This window comes from Quercus robur, chromosome 9 (genome assembly GCF_932294415.1).
Source record: "Quercus robur chromosome 9, dhQueRobu3.1, whole genome shotgun sequence".
Lineage (NCBI taxonomy): Eukaryota > Viridiplantae > Streptophyta > Magnoliopsida > Fagales > Fagaceae > Quercus > Quercus robur.
The window spans coordinates 41,030,259-41,057,587 of NC_065542.1; the positions used below are offsets into that span (position 1 = coordinate 41,030,259).

General features: G+C 36.5%; 1 pseudogene; it reads left to right on the forward strand.

The window, feature by feature from the left end:
• Nucleotides 1-35: 35 nt before the first annotated feature.
• LOC126701044 (1-aminocyclopropane-1-carboxylate oxidase homolog 1-like) lies at nt 36-19,365 on the forward strand (annotated as a pseudogene).
• Nucleotides 19,366-27,329: the final 7,964 nt, after the last annotated feature.

A 27,329-nucleotide genomic window follows, 5' to 3' on the forward strand; every position in this document is an offset into this window, starting at 1 on the left:
AAACTTTTATGGAAATTATAAAAAGTTATAAAAACAAAATCAATTACTTTATTCTTTTTGCATAAAAAAATTTTAAAATTATTTCCTAAATCAATGATTATAGAAAATTTGTTAACTTTTATTTTAAAAATTTACATCTATTTTCTTGAACAAGAAGAAAAGAGAGTAGTAATACATTATTAAGTCATCAAACACTCAAGTTCTTTCCGATTTTTGCCAATAGATGGTCAAAAATCTAAGTTGGATAATTTCAATTTGAAGTCTGGCAGTTAGGAGATGTATACAACAGTGATTATTTAAGCAACAATTGATTATAATTCCACAACCGTTCCCTCATTTTGTTTGGCTAGTAGTGACTAAATGTAGACGAAACTTACCACTACGACATTCTATTTTTGGTTATGGTGATATGTGAAGGGCCAACGATCAAAGGAAAAGACATACTATTAATTATATTGTAAGGTCCAAAGATTTTGAAGGGCCAACAATCGTAGGCATCTGATCTACCAGTTTATTCAACATAGGCATCTTTTACCCTTCTTTAGTTTGCTTATATGGGCACTTCCAACCCCTCAAATTGGGTATTTCCATTTTGACAATCCAAATTCCACCACCTCTAGGATGGAACTCACTTCTAGTGTAGGTAATAAACTTGTTCCAGGAGATGAATTGGGCTACGCAAGAGCCAAGGAAGTGAAGGAGTTTGATGAAACAAAAACTGGAGTTAAAGGACTAGTGGACTCTGGAGTGACCAAGGTCCCAAGGTTCCTCATCCATCCACCAGAGAGCCTTCCAATGCTATCTCCAGCCACTACCCACTTCCACATTCCAGTGATAGATGTCCAAGGCTTTGAACAAAGTTGCCGAAGGTTGGAGATCGTTGATCAAGTTCGTAAAGCGTCAGAAACATGGGGCTTCTTCCAGATGATTAATCATGGAGTGTTATAGACATGTTAGAAGCTGTGCGACAATTCCATGAGCAACCAAAGGAAGAGAAGATGGAGTGGTACTCGCGTGATCAGAAGCAACGAGTTAAGTATTACTGCAATGGTGCTCTCTTAGTGTCCAAAGCAGCAGATTGGAGGGATTCAATTTTATTTGAATTCCAAGATGGTCCTCTAAACCCTGATGAACTTCCCCTAGTATGCAGGTACTAATAATTGTTGGAAAATAATCAAAATATGACTAAATAAACAAGTTTTGATTCAACAATACAAACCCTAAAAAATTAGCAATGACAAAATTAAATATATAGAGTTAGAAAGATCTCACAAACTATAGAATCACGCAAAATGCGTTGTCTTTAAAGGTTGATTCTTGCCACCCAGAGTAGAACTCGGTGTGAATGGCTCTCTTGGCCGAACAACCCCCCAAGATTAGATTATAGTAATTTCTTCAAGTTGATCACACACTCAAGTAAGAAAAACTAGGAACAACCTTAATTTGCCTTTCCTTAAAACTAAAAATTGATGCTGAAATTTTTAGTGGAAATGAGCAAAAAAAAAAAAAAAAAAACAGAGCAAAAATAGAGGGAAGAGGCGGCTGTTATAGCTGAAAAAAACTGAAAAGCTAAAGAGGGGAATATAGGGTTTAATATACTAACTAATGTGAGGGCTGAAGGGCTGCATGTAATGGTCACTGTGGAAGCCAATGGGCTGCACATTAAATGCCCCAACGGGTTGCTTATTTAAAGCCCAACGGGCATAACCAAAATGGGCTAGAGGAAAAGAAATAGAAAAAGAATGAGGAACAAGAGAGATAGAGACAAGCCTAAACCCAACCCAAGCCCAACTCCAACCCTTAGCCCATTATCTTTCAAGCTAACACTTAAGTGGTGTTATGGTTTATAAACATATGTGTAAACTTATCTCTAACTAATGTGGGACACAAACATACTTTAAGTGTTTGAAACACACATACTCCAACAATAATACTACTACATGCAATATATATATACACACACTGTGTCTATGCAAAATTAGCTAACACTTTATGTGTCTTATTTTTTAGGGAGGTTGTAAGTGAATATGTGAAACAGATGATTGAACTAAGCAAGGCACTATCAAAATTACTCTTAGAGGCTTTGGGGATGAGCAGTGAGTACCTAAAAAACATAGAATGCATGAAAGCGGAAACATTGGTGTGCCACTATTACCCGGCTTGTCCTGAACCCAACTTAACCCTTGGCGCAACAAAGCATTCAGACCCATCCTCTCTAACCATACTCTTGCAAGACAATATTGGTGGCCTGCAAGTCCTCCATCAAGATCATTGGGTTGACGTTCCTCCAGTGCACGAAACATTAGTAGTCAACATTGGTGACTATATGCAGGTGGAGACTAGTTCTGTTCACATGATTCTTTTTCCTTCTTTATTTAGTCACGAGTCAAGCAAATTGGATGTGTATGAAAACTGAAAAGTGCTAAGCCTAAATATCATACCAAAAATATCATGGATTGAACATTTTGAGATTTCACCAAATCACACCGTTTTCCTTCCTTCTCTTGAATTAGATATCCAACTTTAAAAAAAAAAAAAAAAAATCATTAGTTATAACAATATGAGAGAGGGAATTTGAACTCTAGTTCTCCTCATAAAAGAGGGCGAAAAATAAAAATCATCGAGCTACTAGACTTCAGGAATTAGATATCAATTTCTATTGAACTAAAAATTGCCATTCCTTGGTCGACCTCAAAACACTTATGTCCACCAAATAAACTATTGAATTCTTCACTATTTTCCTTCCTTACTTGAATTAGATATCAATTAAAAAAAAAAACACGATAGTTACAACAATAGGAGAGTGGGGATTTAAATTTTGGTTTTCCTCATAAAAAGAGTAGATAATATCACCAAGGTTAAAGACTTTTGGCATTAGATACAAACTTCTATCAAATTGAAAATTGTCATTCTTCAATCAACCTCAAAACACTTATTTCCACTAAAAAACCCTAAGAATTCTTTTGCTGGTGTTGGGTTAAAGTAAATTGGCCCCGGTTAATTAATTTAACTACCCAAGTTGATTCATTAGATCAAATTATATGCAAATCATGAAGGCACCAACAAATTACTAAATAAACTAAGTGCAATGGAAATTAAATTGACACGGTGATTTGTTGATGAATGGAGGAAATCTCTCGCAAGGTAAAAACCCTACCGGATGAATTCCAGGTTATCATTCCCAAGAATCTACTAATTAAGAACAAATGGTTACAAGTATAAGGAATTTTTCCATTACCTTGGCCTATTCCAAAATACCAATCTACAGTTGAACTTTCACTCTAATTGATCGTGTAGTAGACTTCTTCGCTTTGCACAAATCGCTAATCTGTGATTAACTCCTTTGCACGGATCCTAGTACGTGACTAACTCCAGCAACCTGATTGATTGTTATTGGATGTAAAGTTCTTTACTTCATAAACGATGAAGATTAGGAAGAACTTGGTTACAAAACCCTAAGATATACAAACACAATAGCTTCACACAGAGTATATGAGTTCTAGGTCTTTGTTTTTGTACTTGATGACTTTTAAAATAAGCCTTATATATATAATTAGGATTGTAGAGAGAGAAACCCTAATCATTCAAGTCATCATGGGCCAAATTTCAGATTTGAGAATTCTAAAATCGTAATTTTCGATAGATTGAGCTTGTGTCCAGCTTCTTCATTAATCCTCGATAGCAGTAAGTGTTGAGCTTGTGTCAAGCTTTAATGAAATAACTTTTCTTCATTTGTTTCTTGGATCAAACTTCATGTCTTTAATGATACCATTTGTTATGTTTAAACAACATACTTCTTGATATATTAAACCCAACTTAGATTTACTTAATTACAAGTAAAGTGCATTTTGTCAAAAGATTAGCTAATTACATAGAAAATATGACCCTAACAACTGATATAAAAAATAAATTAAAAAATATTTAATATGTGTAAGAAACTATTTTTACCTTTATAAGTACAATAAATTTATGTTTAGTAATTGTTGATATAACATATAAGGACACTATTTACCGCAAAAGGTCTAAGCCCATGAGTTGAAGGCCAATTATATTATATTAATAATTTACATTTTTCATTATTATGTAATATGAGACTTCATTCACATATGTATTTCCAATATTAATAATTGTATTAACTATTAGGGTTTAAAGTATTTAAGAAAACTTCATCCACACCAATTCGACTATTCTCTTTTATTTCTTCATAAATCCGTTACTCCTCACTTAATTTTAAATTTAGTTTCTATGTTGTTAAAATTAAAAATCACTTAATTTTAAATTTAGTTTCTATGTTGTTAAAATTAAAAATCTCACCAAAGGGTGATGTAAGTTTTTTTTTTTTATTCGTATATAAGATAAAGAATCTAGAAACCCAAAAAATGAGGAAAAAAAATTGCAAAAGTGAAGCTTAAAACTTAGAGAATGGCCGTTAAACCCCTACTCCCCTACTCTAAGAAGGTATTTCATTCTTAAGCAATAAGATATATGCTAATATGCACCATTCCTTTCGTAACGTGGACTCCTTCTTTTCATGGCACATGAATTCCATGTTACTGGAATTCACCTACATTAGGTAATATAATAGAGGCAAATACTCTTCTTGAATACTTCTACTATTTTTATAATATAATCCATTTTGCGTCACAGTCATGTTCTGTTTTTTTTTTTTTTTTTAAATATTGTAGCTAATCACAAACGACAAGTTCAGAAGTGTGGAGCATAGGGTACTGGCTGGACGTATTGGGCCCAGAGTTTCAGTTGTATGCTTTTTCCATCCAATTCCTGCACGAAAAAAAATGGGCCGATAAAGGAGTTTCTATCTGACAGCAACCCGGCCATATACAGGGAAACTCATATTAGTGAATACGTTGCTCACTATACATCAAAGGGATTGGATGGCAACTCTTTTTTTTTTTTGAACAAAAAGGGGGGGCGGGGGCGACCATATGCGACTTACCCCCTAGGGCATGACCTAATAGGGGCACCCCCGCTAGGAAATGTTGAATTGAGCCATAACTACTGTGACCGGGACGCCACAGACCTCACCCTAGCACCCCAAGAGAGCCAGAGTGTGGGGCGCATTGCATGCCATAAATCCCCCCCCCCCCCCCACATGGTACCCGCCACGACTCGAACATGGGACCATGAGCATGCACGCGGGATCCCACACCGTTGGGCCACCCCTCCTGGGGCGATTGGATGGCAACTCAACCCTTAACTCATTTTAAACTTTTATAACCTATGCTAGCAATGGAAAGGAATAAGTTTAAGGTATTGCAAATTTTAATTCTTAAGTTGATAGATTCTCTTAAGCAATCCGTATCGAAGTACGTTGATAAACTTTTGGTATTACAATACATCTATTTCTATCTTTACTTTATTTTATATTATTATTATTTTACATCTTGATTCTCGAAGAAGAAAAAAAGAAAGTAATATATTTAAGTCATCAAAACATACAAGCTCTTTCTGATATGCAGTAGATGGTCAAAAATCCAAGTTGGATAATATATATATATATATATATATATATTGTTAAATAAGAACAGGGGTCTCCACTCTATAGCGTGGATTCATCAACTTCACAACATGTAACAGTAATTGGTAATACTATGGGTCTATTTAAGATCCATTTATTTTACTGAAACTGAAAATTTTTTGTTGAAAATACTGTAGATAAAGGTAAAAATTAGCTGAAATAGTATAATGAGACCCATGAATAGTATCAAAAAGTGAAATGGGACCCATGAATTATAGCAAAAATAAGATGAATAGTAAAATAAGTTGGTAAAAATATTTTTTGCCAAACACACACTACACATGAGTTGGATAGTGGTGAGTGGTGAGTTTCCAGCGTTTGCGTTTTTGGCTAGGTCCCACAGCACTATTCATAACCCAGCCAAAAACACAAAAACGTGCATACCAATGCATTTTTGGGTCCCACGACACTATTCACACATTTAAAAATTATTTTACTATAGTATTTTTAACAATAAGTTTTCAGTGTTTTGCAAATAAGCGATGTCCAAATACACCCTATGTGTGCATTTAGCTCCAGCTTAAAAAACCAACTTATTTTACTATTCAGCTTATTTTTGCTACTATTCATGACCCCATTTCACTTTTTGATACTATTCATGGGTTCCACTGTACTATTTCAACTAACTTTTACATTTATCTACAATACTTTCAGCAAAAAATTTTCAATTTCTGCAAAATAAACGAATATCAAATAGACCCTACGTGTGCCACAAGAACTTTGATGAGACTATCATTGTGGGTACAACACATTTGTTGAAACTCTACTATTCAATCTGCTTAACTTTTTATCAAGTATGACCACTCCTGTAAAGCGATATGAGTACTCGTACCACTAAGCCACACCTTACCATGCTAGTTGGATAAAATCAATTTTACGTCTAGCAATTAGGAAGGGAAACGTATATGTAATGCTCAATTTCTCCATGTACAACAGTGATTATTTTCCCAGATCATTATAATTTCACAAAGAGTCAAGTAATTATCTATAACCACTGCCTCAAATAATTAAAAATTCAATTTCATCACCATTGACCACCACATTATTGGTTGATCACCCTTTCCCCAGTTTCTGCTTCTTCCATGTCTTCATGCATGTTGCCTCTCTGGCCATGTTTGTCTTCTTCCTCTTCTTTAGTTTGCTATCTTTCTTTTTGGAATTTCCTTCTTGAAAGTTCAATTAGTGTGTAAAACACTAATGAATGTTTAGACTCCCAATTTTAAATATAACCAACACAAACTTATACTCAAACAATAAATATGCGGAATAATAAATACAAGCAAAAACCCAAATAAATAAACAACTCTGCACCATAAATAATCACAACGCAATAGTAATTAAAAAGCAAGAGTAAGGGTTAGAGAGATGCAAATACAAAAATAACACCAGAACGTGTTATCGAAGAGGAAACCGAAGAACTCGGCGAAAAATCTCTTCGCCGCCCTCCAAGTAGTAAAATGATCCACTAAAGAATATATTTGGGATACACAAATAACAATAGACCCTCCAAGCTTAATCTACCCAATGAACCTAAGCCCTCCAAGTTTCTTACTCTAATAAGGTTAAGTCTAACCGTCTCTTTTTCAGCTTTCCGAATCTCGCAATAAACCCATTGCATCAACCAAGTGAATTAGTCATCTCCGAATTACTTCCCAAGCACCAAAATACATCCTCACTAATTTGGGTATAGTGAGATAAGGATTTGGCTAATGAACCTCTCAAGGGTATGTTAATAGAGAGGGTGAGAGTAGAGGAAGTCGGAGAATCAAAAGTCTAAGATTGTGGATGAGTTAATCTTGGTTTTCTTTAGGGTTTCTCTTTCAAAATTCTCTCTAGAAGCTCTTTACATTTTGTGGGTATAAGGGTATTTATAGTAGGGTATGTGAGAAATGTGAAATGTCACTTTTCTGCAAATCAGGGCATTCTGGTGACTCAGTCTTGCGAGTAGGATGAATCGCGAGTTTGAGTCGTGTGATAACTGCTAGGCCAGACTGTACTTTTTTGTCCTATAGTGCTCCAACTGTCATAACCCTTCAGCTTCCTGAATTTTGTCGAGTTGCCAATCGCGAGTCACTTACGAGATCCAGTCACTAGAAACCTCTTGAATGCTCACACACACATAACTATTACATTATTCCCACCTAAATACAGGATATCTAATTGCTGAATTACAAGCAAATTTAACACGAAACACATGATTGAATAAATTCAACCTTATACTTGTTTTGTCCCCCATGTGAATTCCTAGTTAATGAAGACACGTTGACAATAGGGGGGACCATGGCCCCTAGACATGGCAAAACGGGTCAGAATTTTCTGACCCGACCCGACCCGACCCGAAAAATACCCGACCCGAACCCGATTTTTTGACCCGAAGCAAAAACGGGTTGACCCGTGACCCGACCCGTGTTTTGTGCGGGTCAACCCGACCCGACCCGCGACCCGACCCGAACCCGAACCATTTTTTTAAAACTTTTTTTTTTTGGTAAAAAAAATAGTGAAATTAAGACAATATTGGTTTAATTGTTTATTGTGAGCTTTAAGGAAACAATTGATACATTTACATAACTGCATGCAAATTAATTGAAAAATAAATGGTTAAGCATTCTGTAATGAGTAAAGATTTTTAGATATGAAATAGCAAAGTACATGCCAAGATAATCTGGTTACAATAAAGTTAAAAACAGATTTAAAATTGTAGATATGTGTGAGACACATTCACGAGTGTGAAAATAGTAAAGCCAAAGTATCAAATTAGTATAAATTATGAATGCTTAGATCTATTTTTTAACAATTTATGTTCAAAATAAACGGCTTTTCAAAATAAATTATGATATTTCCTAGAGTGTGTGCTGCTTAACAATGATATGATCTTCATAAAAGAGATTAGGTATAAATAAGTAAGCAATCAAACTTTAATGTATATCTCAAATTGAAATAGAGTGTCAACCACAATTGATAATAGATTATAAAATTAATTTTTAAAATTGTAACTTTCTTATATGTTTTTATTCTTTATCAAATGAGTTATCCAATAAGTCATTTGTAATTTTTTTTTTTTTGGAATGTTGATATTGTGTAAAAATAAAACTTGTATATTTGTTTTACTTATCTTTGTGTTGTTTTGTTTTAGATAGCAATGTTAGGATTTGTATAATTTTAAAATTATTGAATAAATATTAATAAGTTTAACTGAGTTTATTCTTGATATAAGTAGTGAATGCAAAATAATGCATTTTACATTAAGTAATATGTTGCATAACTATCCAAATGGCAAATACATATTGTTTTCTTTATAAAAAAAATAAAAAATAAAAAATAAAAAATTTCATGTGAAAAATACGGGTCAACCCGACCCAACCCGACCCGACCCGCAACCCGATTGACCCGAACCGAACCCGACCCGACCCGACCCGACCCGCCCGTTTTGCCATGTCTAATGGCCCCCCAAAAATGTGTAAAAAGTTATCTATAATAGGTAAAATAGCAACGTTAAGACTCCAATGCATTTTTGGAAGGAGTAGGCCCCCTCCCTTACCTTTCCTACCTGTCTATTTTCTTTCCAATTTGCTTAATTACTTGCATCTTTTTTAGTCTTTCTGGATCTACTCCCCCTAAATGTTAGCCACAAGCGAGCCTACGATTTTTATTAAATTTATTGCTAGCTTCCTTCAAAAAGTTATTTATTTATTTATTATATTTAATGAACTGAAAATTTTATTCATAAACAAATGCCAAACTTTTATTGATAACCTTTTACTGTTTGCTTCCTTTTACTGTTTCAATTTACATTTTCCATATTCTACTTACTGGCCATCCAATATACTCAACGTCTAATAAGGTGCTCTCATGTTCTCACAATAAATTCTATTTAATCTTTCTACTCTCCCATCCTATGCTTTGAGTCTCTGACGACATACTACATTCTCATTCATCTCCTCTTTCTTTATCTTTTTATTTTTTTTATTTATTATTATTATTATTTATTAATAGAAAGCTTTTTTATTTGAAACTAAGGAAAAATGGTTTTAAAATATTGGGACATACAAAATTCTTCTTATCCTTCTGCAATTCTATTTTACTTCAATTTTTATTTATTTATCTTATGATTTTTGATTTTTTTTCCTTTAATTCATTAAACCAACGGATAGACTTTATTCATTATTTTTATCTAAAATTTCATATTAACTTCTAGTCAAAGAAGCAAACTACAAGCTGGATTGGGTATGATAAATGCAACTAGTACAAGATTACAACGTAAAAATTCATAGTCCAATTTATGGTACCGCAAATCTTATTTGAAAAATCTCATACACATGCCAAAACTAATAAATTTGTTTTTTGTTTTTGACATTTGGAAACACAGTCTTGAAATTGATGTTTGAAATTCATTAGTGTAGTGATGAGTGAATGAGACATACATACATAGATATTGTGAATCAATATGATCATTTAGTTTTGACACCCCCCCCCCCCCCCCCCTCCTTCTCCAAACAACAATTTTTGGTTCCACCCTTGCTGGTGAATAAGGTTTTGTTTGGTTGGGAGATAGAAAACGGGGAGGGGAAGAAAAAGTGGGTGAGATAGAAGAGATTTTAGTTCTCTCCTATTGTATTTGGTTTGGGGTAGAAAAGTGAAGGGATGAAAAACTTTTTTATTTGGTTGCGAAGAAAAATGAGATGATAGAAATTATAGTTTGTATAAATTTACTTACATGCCCCTTTTTTAGATTAAAAAAAATTGAACATTATATTTTTATAAATAAATTGTATACAAATGGGCACTTCACAGAGAGAGAGAGAGAGAGAGAGAGAGAGAGAGAGAGAGAGAGAGAGAGAGAGAGAGAGAGAGAGAGAGAGAGAGAGAGAGAGAGAGAGAGAGAGAGAGAGAGAGAGATGAACGCAAAAACCCATAACGCATAGATGAGGAAAACAAAGATGGACAAAAAAATAAAAAATAAAAAAGATAAAAAAGACGAAAACCAAAAGAGGAAAATAACAAAAACCAAAAGAAAAAGAACCGTTGTAGGAGGATATTTTCGTCCAAAATACCTATTAATTTTTGGTCCCATTTTCTCTCTTATTTTCTCCTCAATATAGGGAGATGATATCTTGACGAGTTGGGGAGAAAACTCTTAGGTCCCAACATAATCCCTCCTACTTTCCTCCCTCGACCAGACACCCTCCCTCTTATACCTTTTTCTCTTCCACTTTTCATTTTCCCCCCTTTTCCATCCCCAATTTTCACCCCAGACTAAACATACTCTAAGGTGGCATGTGATATGGGAAAATCGACATTATCCCTAGCATCTAAATTCTTGGAAAATTTAATGCTTGGCAATCTGGATGTCTGAGAATGTAACTATTTCTATGTTTGGTTCGATTTGAAATCTAATAAAATTTGTGAGAATATGAGAGATGCTTCTATTTGGTTTATTTCTAAAAATCTTATAATTTTTTTTTTCCAAAATACCATTTGCTTCATAAATACAACATCAAATCTCTCCTTTTTTTTTAAAAAAATAAAATTTTCCTCCAAATAAATTACAAGAAATAAAATATAAACTATAAATCATGAAAAATTTGATAAAAAAAAAAAATAAAGTATAACATTTTTTAAATGAAATGCATAATAAAAAAATTATTTAAATTGTTAATTTATAATAATAATTTTATTTGATTCTTATCGGTAAAAGAGTAGGGAGAATAAATAAAATTGTCAATTTATACAATATATAACTTCATCTTGGCATAAAAATGTGAGTATTTACCTTTTTTTAATGGAATCTATATTCCCAAAAAAGGGGTATTGCCATATTGAGAGGAAATATAGAGACTCTAAGGATTTATTTGATAAGAGTATTTAAATATAATTTTTATTTTGCAATCCATAAAATGGTGGGTCCCACACTTGAATTTATTTTTTGGCTAATATTTTCTAAATATAGTTTTCAAAAAGAGAAATGCTATGTTCACAATATTTTCACAACAAATCCTATGTGGCAAGTTTTTATGAGTTGTTATTAGTGGGGTAGAAAAGTAATTTCAGTGATAGGTTCAAATTAGAACCAATAACAACTAACCACCTATGATTTGTTATAAAAATGTTGTGGATGTAGTAGTACCTCTCTTTCAAAAAACTATATCCTATTTTCCTAGTTTAGAATAAGATTTTGAAAATAGTTAAAGGGGTGTTTTCAGAATACATAAAATGTTTTTAATGACATAGTTGTAAATAAATTGAAAATAGTGGACCCTACATATTTGTCCAAACTCTTTTATCTCTTAAATTAATGAGCTTATCTTTATGATTAAAAGAATTTTTACACTTTAAATTTGAAACTTATTATTAAAAAAAAAAAATACATGATGAGCCATTATCATTATCCACAAAAAAGAAGAAGGTAATCTACAGATTCTACACATTACTTTTTGTAATATTTTTTTAAAAAAATCTCAAAATTAGAAATGGTCTTCCAAACAATTACAATTATTTTTTGTTTTTAGTATTTTGAAAATTGTTCTTAAAAGTGAAAGCCAAACATGTATAATATAAAAATTATCTGAAAAATAGTTTCAAGTTCGATTGTTTGGAAATTGTTTTTATACTGTTTTGAAAACAAAAACAAAAATCCTCCTACTAATTAGGTCCTTAGCATATGATTTTTTATTGTAATTTGCAACCAAATGTGAAACTTTTTCAACACTTCTAACTCCTAAGAATCTTAAAATATTACCACTTGCCAGATGGTATATAAATGATAGAAACGTTTTTTCTATAATCCCACTTCCCACCTACGTGAAAAACTGTGGTGAATAAATTAGAGAAACTAAAAACTTCTCAAAATTTAGTGAGTTTATCTCCACTTAAATATCAGGCCACGTGGTCTTCTTGCACGTGATCTTCTTGCATCTTGAGTTGTTATTATTATTATTATTATTAGTTGAATCTTTTTATTTTTATTTTTTTATATATATTATAAAAATGATATTAGTTGCTCTGTCTGAGCACATAGTTGTTTTTAAAGATAGCTAGTTTGGGATTATAAAATGCAGTGGTTAAGGTCAATTTTAGAATTCATTTATAACATTTAAAAGTGCTTAAAAAAAGAGAATAATTTTGGGAAAATCCTGTCTTTTTCTTTTTTTATGTTTTTATTATACAAGATAGAAATTCTACTCTAATTTAATTTAAGTGTATATGTATATGAAGCTCTTCCTGAATATTTGAATCTCAGCTTTTCCCCCCATACCCACAAGCACTTATACTTGTTAGAATGGTTTCTCACACAATGTAATAATTCTTTCAACTTTCCTAGCACAGAAACAACACAATATAATCTGAATGAGGGCATGGCCCATATATTAGATATACAATCAGGACGGTGTATAACCCTTTTTTCTTTTTTCTTTTTTTCTTTTCCTATTCATATTATTTGCACAAGACAGATAAGAAAAACTCTAATTAAAATTCTAAGATTATAAAATATTCCACCTAAAAAACTGTGTAGCCAAGAACAATTGTGTACAAGGAGAAAGTCGGCTGCCTACCAACAAAAACAAACCAAGGGAGGAGAATTACTCATAAGAACTGGTCACTTGGCCAGTTGGCCTTTAAGCCATTTTTCGATTATAGAAAGCTTTCTTTTGGGGTCACTAAACCTACCTTAAAACCAATACATAATAAAAATTGAGATTAGAAATTGGGATTCCTTAATAAAGAAAATGACATAACAACAGGACAATCATGTAAAGCATTACAAAAGTTTATAATTTAGTTTACCCAGATGATAAAATGTAATTTTAATTCCAGTGGTACCAATAAAGAGCAAGGAAAAACATTAATTTTTTTTAGTTATCAAGAAATTACCTATAGAAACAATGTCATGCATGATAAAAATTATTAATTTTTCGTTACCTGTCAATCCTAAGCATTTGGCAGGAGTGATATAATTCATCACGCACAAACAACAGGATATATACGCAATAAGGAGGCTTTTACTAGATTCATTAGTCCATATGGTGCCTCCCTATTTGTGTGTAGATCATTTGATATTTCCCTTACATCTTACCAAACGAGACTAACATAAATTTCGGCAGGCATGCAGTGCGCAATAAGACGACTTTGGCATCATTTGAATATTAATTTATTCAACAAAGTAAAATTTATTCCTTACTTATCAAAAAAAAAAAAAAAAAAGAGTAAATTTATTCCAAATACACAAGCCCAAATTGTGTCCACATTATATTGTTGTGGATGTTCATGGCTGGAGTTTGTTTGTCTTTTGAGTATCTGTTTTTGTATTTGGCCTAATTTTTTGAAAACCAAACTATCAACTAGAAAGTTTCACCATTCATAATGGCATAGCTAGGATTTTAGTTTAGGGAGGGTAAGATTAAAAGAAAATATTTTTTAAAAATAACCTAAACAATAGTAATCGATATTAATGATAAAATAAATAAAATAATTGTAATTATCACACATAATCTAATATAAAAGCAAACTATAATTTATTTATTTTTTGTAACTAGATTGATTTACTGAGCAGCACTCGACAATTTTTATATTTTGAAATCTTTACATGATTTCTTCATTCCCATTAATTACTCTTGATTTACACTCAGGATTCTCCTTAATCTTAATTTAATCATAGTTACTAACAATCACAGTATGAAATTAATCTAAATATATAAAGTTTAGACATTTAATTTGATTCCATAAAATAAAATTGAAAAACAATTCAATCTAAAAGTGTTAAGAGAACAATAATATACTTGTAAAGTTATATAGTGTCAATGCCTTGATTGCTTTCAATAAATATGTAGTAGTAATTCTAGGACTACACCCTTTCTCAAACCCTTTATTACAACTATCTTATGTGGTTTATTATGAGTAATGATGAAAAGGAAATGTTAACAAATGCCCTAAAGACATTGGTTTTGGAACTATTTTTAAAAATATTTTATGGGAAAATGATAAAGAAATTAAATTTGTTGACATTTTTTTATATTTCCAATGAAAGTGGTGTTAAAAAACTTTCCTAATATAACTTATTAACAATTGCCCTAAGAGCATTCCTTAACTTGACCAAAGAAGAAAAAAAGTGGTAGATCTATGCAATCTCTAGAATTGATACAAGGAAAAAAGTTGCATGCTTGGCCCATGCGAATTTGGAAAGGAATTAATTAGGATGAGGGGAGAAAAAAGAGTAATGCTCGAGACACATAAAATTACATAACTTGTGCCACAGTTCGCCCATGTGACAAGTTGTGAGTGGCAGTTTGGTAGAGGTGTGATGGTGGGTCCATGTGGGGACACTCCTCTACCACTCACAACTCACCATATTGGCAAATTGTGGTACAAGTTGTGTCATTTTATGTATCCCTAGTATTACTCAAGAAAAAAAAAAGTGGCATGTACAGGCTAGTGGTGTGGTAAAAACGTGTGACAACAACTAAAGTGAGTTATTTATTTATTTATTTATAATGTTTTTAAGAATGTTGCAAAAGTGAGTTTATTTATTTATTTTTTAGGAACGTAGCGCCTAATTTTTAGGTGTTAGATAGGTTGTAGGTTTTGTTTTTATGTTTTTCTTCTTTCCAAGGTCATGAGTGGATTGTTTAGTTACAATGGGAATGGTTATTTGTTTTTCTTGTATCAAAAGGGACAAGACTTTAAGGTTCTATTTGGTTGGGAATAGAAAAGTATCAGAATAGAAAATGAAGGGGATGGAAAAATAGGAAGATAGAAAAAAATTTAGTTTTCCCTCATGTTGTTTGGCTAGAATGGTGGAAAAGTAGAGTGATGAAAACTTTTTTGTTTGGTTGAAAAGAAAAATGAGAGAATAGAAAACATAGGTTGTATAATAGATACTTTTATATATATATATATATATATATATATAATATCTTATTAGGAAAAAATATAAAACGAAAGTTGAGGTAAAAATAATAAAGCCAAAAGACTAACTTAAAATGGAAAAAAAAGGGGAAAAAAATCAACCTCAAATGCTATGTGAGGGAGGATTGGGGGTAAATGGGTGATTCCATCAACCCATCTCCCCGCCTCCCCTCTAATTTTCCCTCCATTTTGGAAAGGATTGAATTTTGGTGGGTTTGGAAAGAAAACTACCGGGCTCAACCTTTTTCTCTTCTCCCAACTAAACACACCCATTACCCATATTCTCTCTCCCACAATAACCAAATTTGAGGGGCTATTGTGGGAGCAGGTGATCCGAGCACGTTTTTGGGCTACTGGCCCTGTCTGAGGATGATTAAAGATCCATGTGCATATAGATAGGAAAACTGAGGAGAAAAGGGGAACCAACACGGGAACTGAGGTTCTCGAGGAGCAAAGGCATCTCAAGAATGCTTCAGGTAGTCAACCATACTGGAAAGAGGAGCTCCAAGGAAGGTAACAGAGCCGTGTATGATATGGAAAGAAGAAATATTTGGGAAGGTGACTACCACCTCCACATTTGATGCATTGCACCAACTGAATTGGCCGCATTTATGAAGAAATGACACTTGAACAGTGTCTTCACAGCTCACAGCCCCTCTCACTACCTCCAGAAAGGTCTTGATGGGACAAGCATCCAAAGGGTTACCTAGAAATTGAACAAGTGGAAGGCTAGGATGTATTGGAGCAAACTATTTAAGGAAGTGACTTCCAAAAAAATGGGCATGCAATGCTAGAAAAGGAGAGAAAAAAAAAAAAAAAAAAAAAAAAAAAGGTGAACAATAACAAGAACTCATTGTAAAAATATTATACTTGACCAATATATGAACAATTTGTCCTCGGACTTGCCCGAGGAGGGATTTTATGTTGAATTTATGTTTCTTACCCTTTTAGCTTGAGCCCAATCATTCTTGAGTCTGAACTTACGTGACTTTGTAGTTTGCTTATAAAATCCACTCTCTTACAAATCTATTGTTTTTGGCTTATTGGGCTGGCTCACACTATTCTTGGTGGGCTTAAGCCATAATTCAAGTCCCTACACATGCAAAATATGATCACATTGCTATGAAGAGTTTTCATATGTACAGAGTATTAGTATTTTAAATATAAAATAAAATTTCCGAAAAACTTGTAAGTTGAATGGTATCTTTTTTTTTTTTTTTTTTTTTTTTTTTTTTTTTTTTTTGAATATCTCAATTCAGTTTAAAGCAGATTCATTTCCAATCCTACTCAAATTTGTGTTCCGCAAAAATAGGCCCAATCTAGGATTGCCTTAACACATTTTTGAGCATAATCTTAAATATTAATTTAATAATATATATTTTAATGTTATTTCATTTAAAAAACTATTTTTCTTGCCTTTTGAGATATAATATTATTACTAATTATGATTTTGTGTTTAAGTTTCACTAAAATTTTCTTTTCAATTGCTAATGTCGCTAATCCACTTAATCTTTCTTATGACATAGTCAATCTTAAATATGATTTTATCAATTTTAATTTTGAATAGATTCTTTATGTAGACGCAAATGTAAAATGTATCGTTAGTTAATATTTTATAAGCAATACATGCATTAAAAAAGAATCTAGCATTTTTATAAAATTTAATAAGTTAATTGTAATATTTTCATCTATTTGTAAAAAAAAATATTTTGAAAATTTTAATTCTAAATGCAAATCTAAACAATCAATATCAAAATAAATATCATGGGCTTCAGGTTGAACAATGGATTTTGTAGGGACTAGAGCCCAAAATAACGAATTGGGAATTGGGCCTTGGGCCTTGGGCCTTGTCCGAGGACACTAACAAGTCCGAGGAGGAGCAAATAACTATTAAATGATTCCCAGTAAAAGTCTCATCAGCGGGAGATGAAGGGAAGGAGATTCGAGGAGGAATTCCTCCTCGGACACGATGAATGTAGTCCAAGTATGTACTCTAGCAATTGAAATGTGTCCCATGAACATGTGAAAGGGAAGGAAACTCAAAACATCTAAGGAAAATCTGCTACCACCGCATTAAATGCACTGCGGCTACTTTTCTGGCCGCATTAATATGGAGAGGACTTCTGAACAGTGCTGCCTTGGCTACCACAACTCACAAAAGGCTGGAAGGGGTGTCTGATGGGATGGGCACTCAAGTAGGGATTTAGATGATCAACAAGTGTAGGGTCTAGATGATCAAAAATGAGCTATATAATGTGGAAGAACCCCCATGAGAAGGGGATCGTAAAAAGAAAGAGAAAATACTGTAGCAATCCAAGTTTTTTAGTATCTAGCTGTAATCAATATACAATAATTATGGCCTCCTCGGACTTAAAGTCCACTGACATCAATATCTCTTATTTGCGCTTGATTGTCTTTGAACCCAATACTAGTCGTTGTCCAATTCATTAGGACCTAGTTCTTTAACCCATTCTCTATAAATTCATTGTATTGGGCTCATTGGACCAAGACTCCATACATTTTGGGCTTGGCCCCAAACTATTTCCCTGCAATTGGCGCCGTATGTGGGAAGAACTTGTGTGTTAGTGAGTGCAACAGTTAGACATGGAAGGATTAGGTATACACCAGGAAAACCCACGCCAAGCAGGTCCCTAACAGATAGAACCCATAGGGTCCCAATGATAGGGTACCTAGCCCTAAACTTGAACAAAATCAAGAGAATGAAAGGAATCTAGAGGGGAGTGTGCATGCCACCTAGACGAGCAAAAACCCCTCCCAAGTGGGCAGTCGCGTATCCCAGAGACAAAACAACAACCAAGCCATGCAACAGGAGATAGAAAACTTGAAAAAGAAATTGCGCCATGCACAGTGGAGGCGGTCTCCTTCCAGCTCCGGCATATCCTTTAATGATGAAGAGGACGACAATTACAGGCGAAGATCAAGAACTCCTCCAAGCGAGACCTTCTCTTATGTAGACGAGCACCATTATAGACGAAAACACAAGGGCCCATCTAGTAAAGGCCTGGGTAATGATGCCATGAATAAGGCTCTAGAATCTAGATGGGAGTGTGCATGCCACCTAGATGAGCAAAAGCCCCTCCCAAGTGGGCAGGCGCGTATCCCAAAGACAAAACAACAACCAAGCCTTGCAGTAGGAGATAGAAAACTTGAAAAAGAAACTGCGCCATGCACAGCGGAGGTGGTCTCCTTCCAGCTTCGGCATATCCTCTAATGATGAAGAGGATGACAATTGCAGGCAAAGATCAAGAACTCCTCCAAGCGAGACCTTCTCTTATGAAGATGAGGACCATTATAGACGAAAACACAAGGGCCCATCTAGTAAGGGCCTGGGTAATGATGCCATGAATAAGGCTCTGGATCAGATCTTTAAGTTACCCTTTACGCGCAAGATAAAAGTGGCTAGGCTACCTCGGCGGTTCTATTAGCCTACGTTCACCATTTATAATGGTTGATCGAACCCCGTAGAGCATGTGAGCTAGTTTAATCAAAGAATGGCCATCCACTCCTAGAACGAAACTTTGATGTGCAAGGTTTTCCTGTCCAGCCTAGGACCTGTAGCAATGAGGTGGTTCAACGGCTTGAAGACGAACTCCATAGATTCCAATAAGCAGCTCACCCAAGCCTTTGGCTCTCGCTTCATTTCAAACAGCAGGGTTCCTCGGCCTCTGAGTTCGTTGTTGTCATTATTCATGTGTGAGGGAGAAACTCTAAAAGCATACTCGGATAGATATTGGGAAATGTACAACAAGATAGATGACAACTTTGATGACGTCACCATCAGCACTTTTAAAAGCGGTCTCCCAACTGAGCACGGCTTGAGGAAATCCTTGATTGGCAAGCTTGTCACCAGCGTTCGTCAACTTATGGACTGGATTGAAAAATACAAAAGAGTGGAAGAGGACTAACTGTAAGGGAAAGGAAAGGAGAAGATTATCCCTCAAAAGAGGAATGATTTCAGGTCGGACCGATACAATAATAACCATCCAAGGAGAGATTTCGCAGGGCAATCAGGATCAACCAACACGTAGACGGTTAACATCGTATTCAGAGAACCGATACATCAAGTTTTAGAGAAAGTCAAGAATGAGTCATTCTTCAAGTGGCCGAATAAGATGGCTAGAGACTCCATGAAGTGCAATCAGAGTCTGTATTGTCAGTACCACCAGGACCACGGACATACTACAGAAGATTGTAGGAACCACCTGGATCAGTTAGTCCGAGAAGGGAAACTGAGGCACCTTTTGCATCCTTCTAGTGGTCATCAAGGCCAGACAAACCAAGAACCCTGGAGAGACACATACTTAAGACCTCTCATGGGCATGATAAATGTCATCCTTGCTGCTCCAAGAAGGACCGGCTCTTATCCTTCCAGAGTAATATCTGTGGCTCGGCTCTCCACCGAGGACAAGGATCGGGAGTCCAAAAAGGCCAAGAAAGGAGCCTCGTCTGTGCTGGGATTCTCAGATGAAGATAAGATTGGAACCATCTAACCCCACGACAATGCTTTGGTAGTTACACTCAGGATTGAGGGATTGATGTGAAGAGAGTATTGGTAGATTAGGGCAGTGTTGTGGAAGTAATGTACCCCGACTTGTACAGGGGGTTGAATTTAAAACCCAAAGACCTAATGGCGTACGATTCCCTTTTGGTAAGTTTCGAGGGGAAGACCGTTACTCCAAGGGGCCAGATAAGACTGCCCATATAGACCGGTTCGAATGTGGTGGAGGTAGATTTCATTGTAGTCAACGCTTATTCACCCTACACAACTATTGTGGCTAGACCTTGGCTTCATGCCCTAGAGGCTGTCTCTTCTACACTTCACCAGGAATGTGAAATACCCGTCGGAGGGCGGGGTCAAAGAGATTGTGGAGAATCAGACCATGGCCAGACAGTGCATGGTGGCTACCATCTCATGCCAACCCAGTGCTGAGCCCTCGGCCTCTATTGGAAAGGGCTTATAGCAATCAGCCACCCCGGCATTGCCCAGTAATGAGTCAGCCGAGGAGGTAAAATGCGAAAATCTAGGAAAGGTAACTATTAGCGTTGATCCAGAAAAGTTCTTTCAAGTCGGCTTAGAATTACCTCCCTAAGAGAAAGAAGAACTGATTGGATTTCTTAGAGAAAATGTGGACGTGTTTACGTGGGATGCCTACGAGGCCCCAGGGGTTGATCTGAGCTTCATCTGCCACCACCTAAACATTAACCCATCCGTCACTCCTAAGAAGAAACCACCTTGGTGCCCGTCAAAAGAGCATGCCAACGCTGTTAAGGATGAAGTGATGAAGCTCAAAAAAGTAGGGGCTATCAAGGAGGTTTTCTACCTCGAGTGGTTGGCTAATACTGTAGTGGTAAAGAAGAAGAGTGGGAAGTGGCGAGTTTATGTGGACTTCACAGACTTGAACAAGGCGTGTTCAAAAGACCCATTCCTAATGTCTCGGATAGACCAGTTAGTGGATGCAACTGTAGGCTATCCTTGGATAAGCTTCTTGGATGCCTTTCAGGGCTATCATCAAATACCACTAGCCCTGGGTGATCAAGAAAAAACAGCATTCATGACTTCTATTGGAAATTACCACTACAAAGTGATGCCCTTTGGTTTGAAGAATGCGGGGTCTACCTACCAAAGGATGATGACTAGAATGTTTGAGCCACAGTTGGGCAAGAGTATTGAAGTCTACATAGACAACATGGTGGTAAAGAGTAAGGTGGTATCCGAGCATGTGAGAGACCTCAGAGTCATTTTTGACATCTTAAGGAAACACAAACTGCGTCTCAATGCCTCTAAGTGTTCATTTGGTGTCGTGTTTGGCAAATTTTTGGGCTATATGGTAACTTATAGGGGAATTAAGGTGAGCCCAGATCAGATTAAAGCAATTCACAATCTGCAACCTCCTCAGAACCTCAAAGAAGTCCAGAAACTCACTGGAATGATCGCAGCCTTGAATCGGTTTATTTCCAGATTTGCGGATAGGTGCTGACCGTTTTACCTCTTGATGAACAAATGAAAAGGATTTGAGTGGTTCGAGGACTGCGCTTTGGCCTTCTAGCAACTTAAGGAATACCTATCGCGGCCACCCATCATGTCCAGCTCTGAGGCCGACGAGGTTTTGTTCGCCTACATTGCGGTGGCCCCTCATGTTGTAAGCTTGGTGTTGATACAGATTGATGGTGGCATACAACGACCAGTTTATTATAGTAAATCATTGCATGAGGCTGAGGTGCATTATTTACCATTGGAGAAGGCAATTTTGGCAGTAGTGCATGCCACGCGAAAACTCCCTCATTACTTCTAAGCGCACATAGTCGTTGTTCTAACTCAACTTCCACTTAAGTCTGTACTCCGAAGTGCTGATTAAACAGAATCTAAGTCCTGCATGGCTCCTCGGACCACAGGCTCAGAGGAAATTAATAACTTATGACATCTATTCAAATATTAAACAGGACCTAAGTCCTGCATGGCTCCTCGGACCATAGGCTTAGAGGAAATTAATAACTTATGGCATCTATTCAAGTATTAAACAGAACCTAAGTCCTGCATGGCTCCTCGGACCATAGGCTTAGAGGAAATTAACCACTTCTATTGATTTCTCAAATAACAAACGAATCTTAAAATGGGTCAAGTCTTTCGAACCACATATGGGGATGAAACTATGCATTCTGTGATCTTAAAATGCATATATGTAGATGTTTAAACAGGACTTGAAGCCAAAACAGACCCAAGGCATGTCAGTCCATGCATATATGTAGATGTTCTTTTTCGCATGATATAAGTCTATACATGTTAGTCTTCATTACCTAAGATTCAATTCATAACTTTACTCTTGACACTTAATCATATTGGCAAACAAAATATTATTGTAAGCTCTAATTGAAGGCACAGTTACATCAACTCAGAGCTATGCAATAAAATTCAAATCACATCAAGCAAAAGAACAAAAGATGAAAGGAAGAGCACTCTCATTAAGTAATAAAGATAGTACATTACGCTCGGACATGATGTCTTTAAAACAAAAACAAAAAATACACTTCTACTACAAATGGTATTACAAGAGAAACCCTAGGGGCTAAGCTTCAACAGGAGGGTCTTCATTTTGGCCTGGCTGAAAATGAGGAACATCCTTGGCCTAGGGGTCAGCTCCATGATTCTCGGCCTCTGCAACCTTCTCCTTGGTGGCATCCTTTGACTTGGCAGAGAGTTTCTTCCCTTTGCCCTTCTCCCCCTCGGCTCCCTGGCCTTGGTCGCTAGCCGTAGGTTGCTCAGAAGATTCTGGGGCATTAGCAGGGACTTCCCGAGTCTCTAGGGGATAGAAGACGCTTTTAGGAAACCTCCAAATAGAGTCTGTAGGTACACCTACAAAGCTGCGGGCCTTGTCCCATGTCACGTTGTAGTAGTCCCTACATACCTCTGATAGCTCCTTGGTAAGCCTTACTTGCGTTTCCTCCACGCCAAGTTGGTATGCAGCTCTCTTCTCGACCTTGGCTGCTTCCTTGGCCAGCTAGGTCTCCTCCTTAGCCTTCTGCAACGTGGCTTTGAGATCTAAGACTGTTTGTTTCTCAGTGGCTAGATAGATCTCAGTCACGTGCAGCTTTTGGCGCTGATCCTCAACTTGCTTCTCCGCGTTTTTCAAGCCGGCCTCGATGCTCAAACAAGCTGATTGTGCCTCTTTCAGCTTCTCAGTTAGCTCATATTGCTCCTGCTTGATAGCCCCTAATGTTTTCTCAATCTCGACATAAGAGAGGGCTTCAGCATCGGCTCGCTTGCGAGCGTCACGATACCACTCCTCGACCACAAAAATTTGCTGAGTAATCTGCCCAAAAGTCACAAAAGAGCATGAGTTAGAAGAAAATATGATTCGTCATTTATGTTTGTAAAGGGAAAAGCTACCTTACCATCGCAAGGTCCCTTTTCAGGGATAGGAAGAGGTCATTTTGCGAGAAACACCTGTAAGCATCCATGTCCTAGGAAGGAGTATGGGCTGCTCCAGGGCTTCAGCTATGTATCCTACTCGGCCCCTCTGATACTCACGGACAGAGGCGTTCTAAGGAATTGGTGCCCCATCCACCTTGAGCCGAGGGCTCCAAGTACGCTATGCCATGCATACTTCAGCTCTGTCCTGCTCCTCGCGGCTGTCCATTGACTGGGCCCTCTTATCCCAAGGCTCTTGGACCACTTTTAATGCTTTGTCCCCTGCCGAGGACCCACCTCGCCTTCCTTGAGTGACTCGGCTGGCCTCTTCTTCTTCAAGTCGGGGTTAGGCTTTAGGCCGAGGTCGGTGGGGACTTGTGGAGGGGGAGGAGGAAGATTAAAGGGAGCTTGGGACTTAGAGGGTGCCTTCGAGGTTGACCCCTTGCCCCTGGTAGCTATGACCTCCCTTAGGCTCTTATTACCTTTGTTTAAGGCCATGTCGTCTTCCTCTTCGTCGGAGGAGTTATTCGGGTAGGCGATCACAAGAATAGGGGTGCGAATGCCAGAATTCCTGTCCAACTCACCCTCGGCGTCTGAGAGGTTAATTAAAGGAGCCTTTGGATTGTTTTCTTCAAAACAGAATTCGTCTATCTCCTCCTCTAACGAAAGGCAAGATGAGGCAATCTCCTCCTTAGGAAATGCTGTTGCTTCGAGAAGGTTTTGTGGAGGTGGTTGTGTAGCTGGTGGAAGGTTTTATGGAATTGGCAAGGCAGCCGGGGGAAGATCCCTTTGAGCCAAAAATCCTGGCTTAGAGACGTCTATCCAAGCTAACCTTGAACTCCTGGCTTTTATCGCTTGGCCTATGTCTTGGAAGGTGCGGGATAGAGGCTCGTTATCCAAGATCAAGTGAGCGGCTTGCAGCTATCCGTCCTTGCTCACAAAAATCTCTGACTCAGAAGGTAGTTAAAAGCCTAGATGTTGGTATGGCTGAGCCGTGGAGCAACGTGAGCTTTATCTGCAAAACAACTGAGAAGGAAATCATGGTCAGATCGCCAAAAGAATATTTTCTACCATAAGAAGATGAAGTCTCAAGTAAAAATAATAAAGCTAAAAGGCTAAGTCCCCTTCCAAAGGGACAGATCCTAAAGGTACCACACTTGGATCTCCTGCCCGAGTTGGACAATGAAGACCGTCGCTCCATTCCCTTGAAGCAATCAGGTAGTCATCCTTCATACCCTTATTGGATTTGGGGAGACAGGATATTAGCCTGACGTCCTCGGACTAGGATTTGAGGTAGTAACTCACACTGGTAAGCTTGTGGTACTCATACATGTGAACCACATCGTGCCACGTGAGCCCTAAGCCCATCTGCTCGTTCAGGGCATCTATGCAGCCCAAGACCCTAAATAGGTTGGGGGCGCACTGGTAGGGGGTCAATCTATGGTTAATCAAGTAATCTCTGGTTATCCTACCCATGGGAAGCGTCATTCCTCCCTCTATGAAAGCAATCATGAGAATGACGACTTGACTCACGTCTCTATCAGTCAGTACCCGGTCCCGGGGGGGGGGGGGGGAGGGAGGGGGCAATATTCTAAAACCACCCCCTGTGGAATACGGTACCTAGCTTTAAAGCCCTCCATACTAGCCGGTGTGTCTACTAAGTGCTTAAATCTACCCATCTAGATAAATTGAGAGGCCGAGGAGAAAGGCGGAGAGGAAAAAGGGTGATATAAAGAAATGAAAACTTACAGGTACTTGTATGATAATCTCTGAAGCTTTCAGAGATTTTTTCAAAAGAAAACTTCTTACAGGAAATGACTACGAAAACTCAAGAGTTTGGTACGTTTTATGAAGATTGGGCACTGGAGTTCTTTGAAGTTCTTGAAGATTCGTAAAAAAGAAAGGAAAAGGGGGTTCCTTCAAGGCTTTATATAGAAGGAGAAGATGGAAGGGAGTACTCCTGTTCTAAATACTAGAAGAAACGTCAATCATTGGATCTGCGTTTCACCGTTGGATGTGGGGGACACAAAGCCGCCTGGAGTAATTAATAGCGCCTCGTAGACTACAAACCGTTAGAAACAATCATGAAGCATATTAAACCGCACTCCCACACGTGTGAATCAAAAATCAGTTGATCTTATCTCTTAAAAATCAAAACCCTACTTTTTCTCCTTGGATGGGAGGGAAAAATCGGAATTTTAAGGGGCTATTGTAGGGACTAGGGCCCAAAATAAGGAATTGGGCCTTGAGCCTTGTCCGAGGACACTAATAAGTTCGAGGAGGAGCAAATAACTATTAAATAATTCCCAGTAAAAGTCTCATCAGCGGGAGATGAAGGGAAGGAGATCCGAGGAGGAATTCCTTCTCGGACACGACGAATGTAGTCCAAGTATGTACTCTAACAATTGAAATGTGTCCCATGAACATGTGAGAGGGAAGGAAACTCAAAATATCTAAGGAAAAGCTGCTACCACCGCATTAAATGTACTGCAGCTACTTTTCTGACCGTATTAATGTGGAGAGGACCTTTGAACAGTGCCGCCTTAGCTACCACAACTCACAAAAGGCTGGAAGGGGTGTCTGATAGGATGGGCACTCAAGTAGGGATTCAGATGATCAACAAGTGTAGGGTCTAGATGATTAGAAAGGAGCTATATAATGTGGAAGAACCCCCATAAGAAGGGGATCATAAAAAGAAAGAGAAAATATTGTAGCAATCCAAGTTATTTTAGTATCCAGCTGTGATCAAATACAATAATTATGGCCTTCTCGGATTGAAAGTCCACTGACATCAATATCTCTTATTTGTGCTTGATTGTCTTTGAACCCAATACTAGCCGTTGTCCAATTCATTAGGACCTAGTTCTTTAACCCATTTTCTACAAATTTATTGTATTGGGCTCATTGGACCAAGACTCCATACATTTGGGGCTTGGGCCCCAAACTGTGTCCCTACAAATTTCAATAATGAATTTGTCTGAAAAACTATTAATTCTAAATTTAATTTTGATAGAGAGAGAAATAGAGTAAAACTCTAGGGAGATTAAATTTTTTTTACTCTTTAAACTTAAACTATCGCAAACATAGTAATTGTTTTTTTGTTGATATGATAGATAATTTTTTGTTTTGTAATTAAGTTTCTAATCATTTTGTTGTCTTGGGCACAAACATATCCTATTTAACTAGTTTACTATTTTGTGTCAATTCTTTGTTTCTTACCCAAAAAAAAAAAAAAAAAGTTGTATTGTTTGGCTCAGTTTATATGTTTTTTTTTGCATAAAGGATTCAATTTGTTTAGCATTGGCTTCTAAACTTCCTTGCCTGGATGAAGAGTTATTGCTTTGATGCTTACTACTTGCCCTTCTAATTGGTTTCAAATTGGACTAATCCAACAAAAAGTTGTTTCTATTTGAGAATTTGCTATTCATAGTGTTTCTTAGTAGAACACAAGTTGGGGCAATTTAAGAGTTAGAGACTTATTATCGTTCATCTTTAGCGTGATGGCTACTCTATAAGTATAAAGTTTTTGTGGGACTTTGTGGGGCTGGGGGGTAAGGGTTGAGGTTCAAATATCCAAGAAAAAGCTTTACACACACACATACACATACACTTAGATTAGGCTAAAATAGAATTTCTGTCTTGAATCTGAAAAAGGAAAAAGAAAATTTGGGATTGAAAGTGGAAATGCCCTTCCTAACAACCCAATAGTAACTAGTAACATATAATTTATCCACCATTTTCTAAATAAACTCAATAAACTAATCTCTCCCAAAATAAACATTCAATCTCAAATCTTTTATGCCATTTCAAGATGCTAAGGGCTTCTTTATTTTAAAAAGTGGTTTTCACTTTTTATTTTATTTATTCTATATTCAACTCCTGAATTTGAATATAGAAAAAATCACTCATTTTCACACTTGGTAATGTTTGGTAAGTTGTTTTGAATACATAATTTGGGTATAG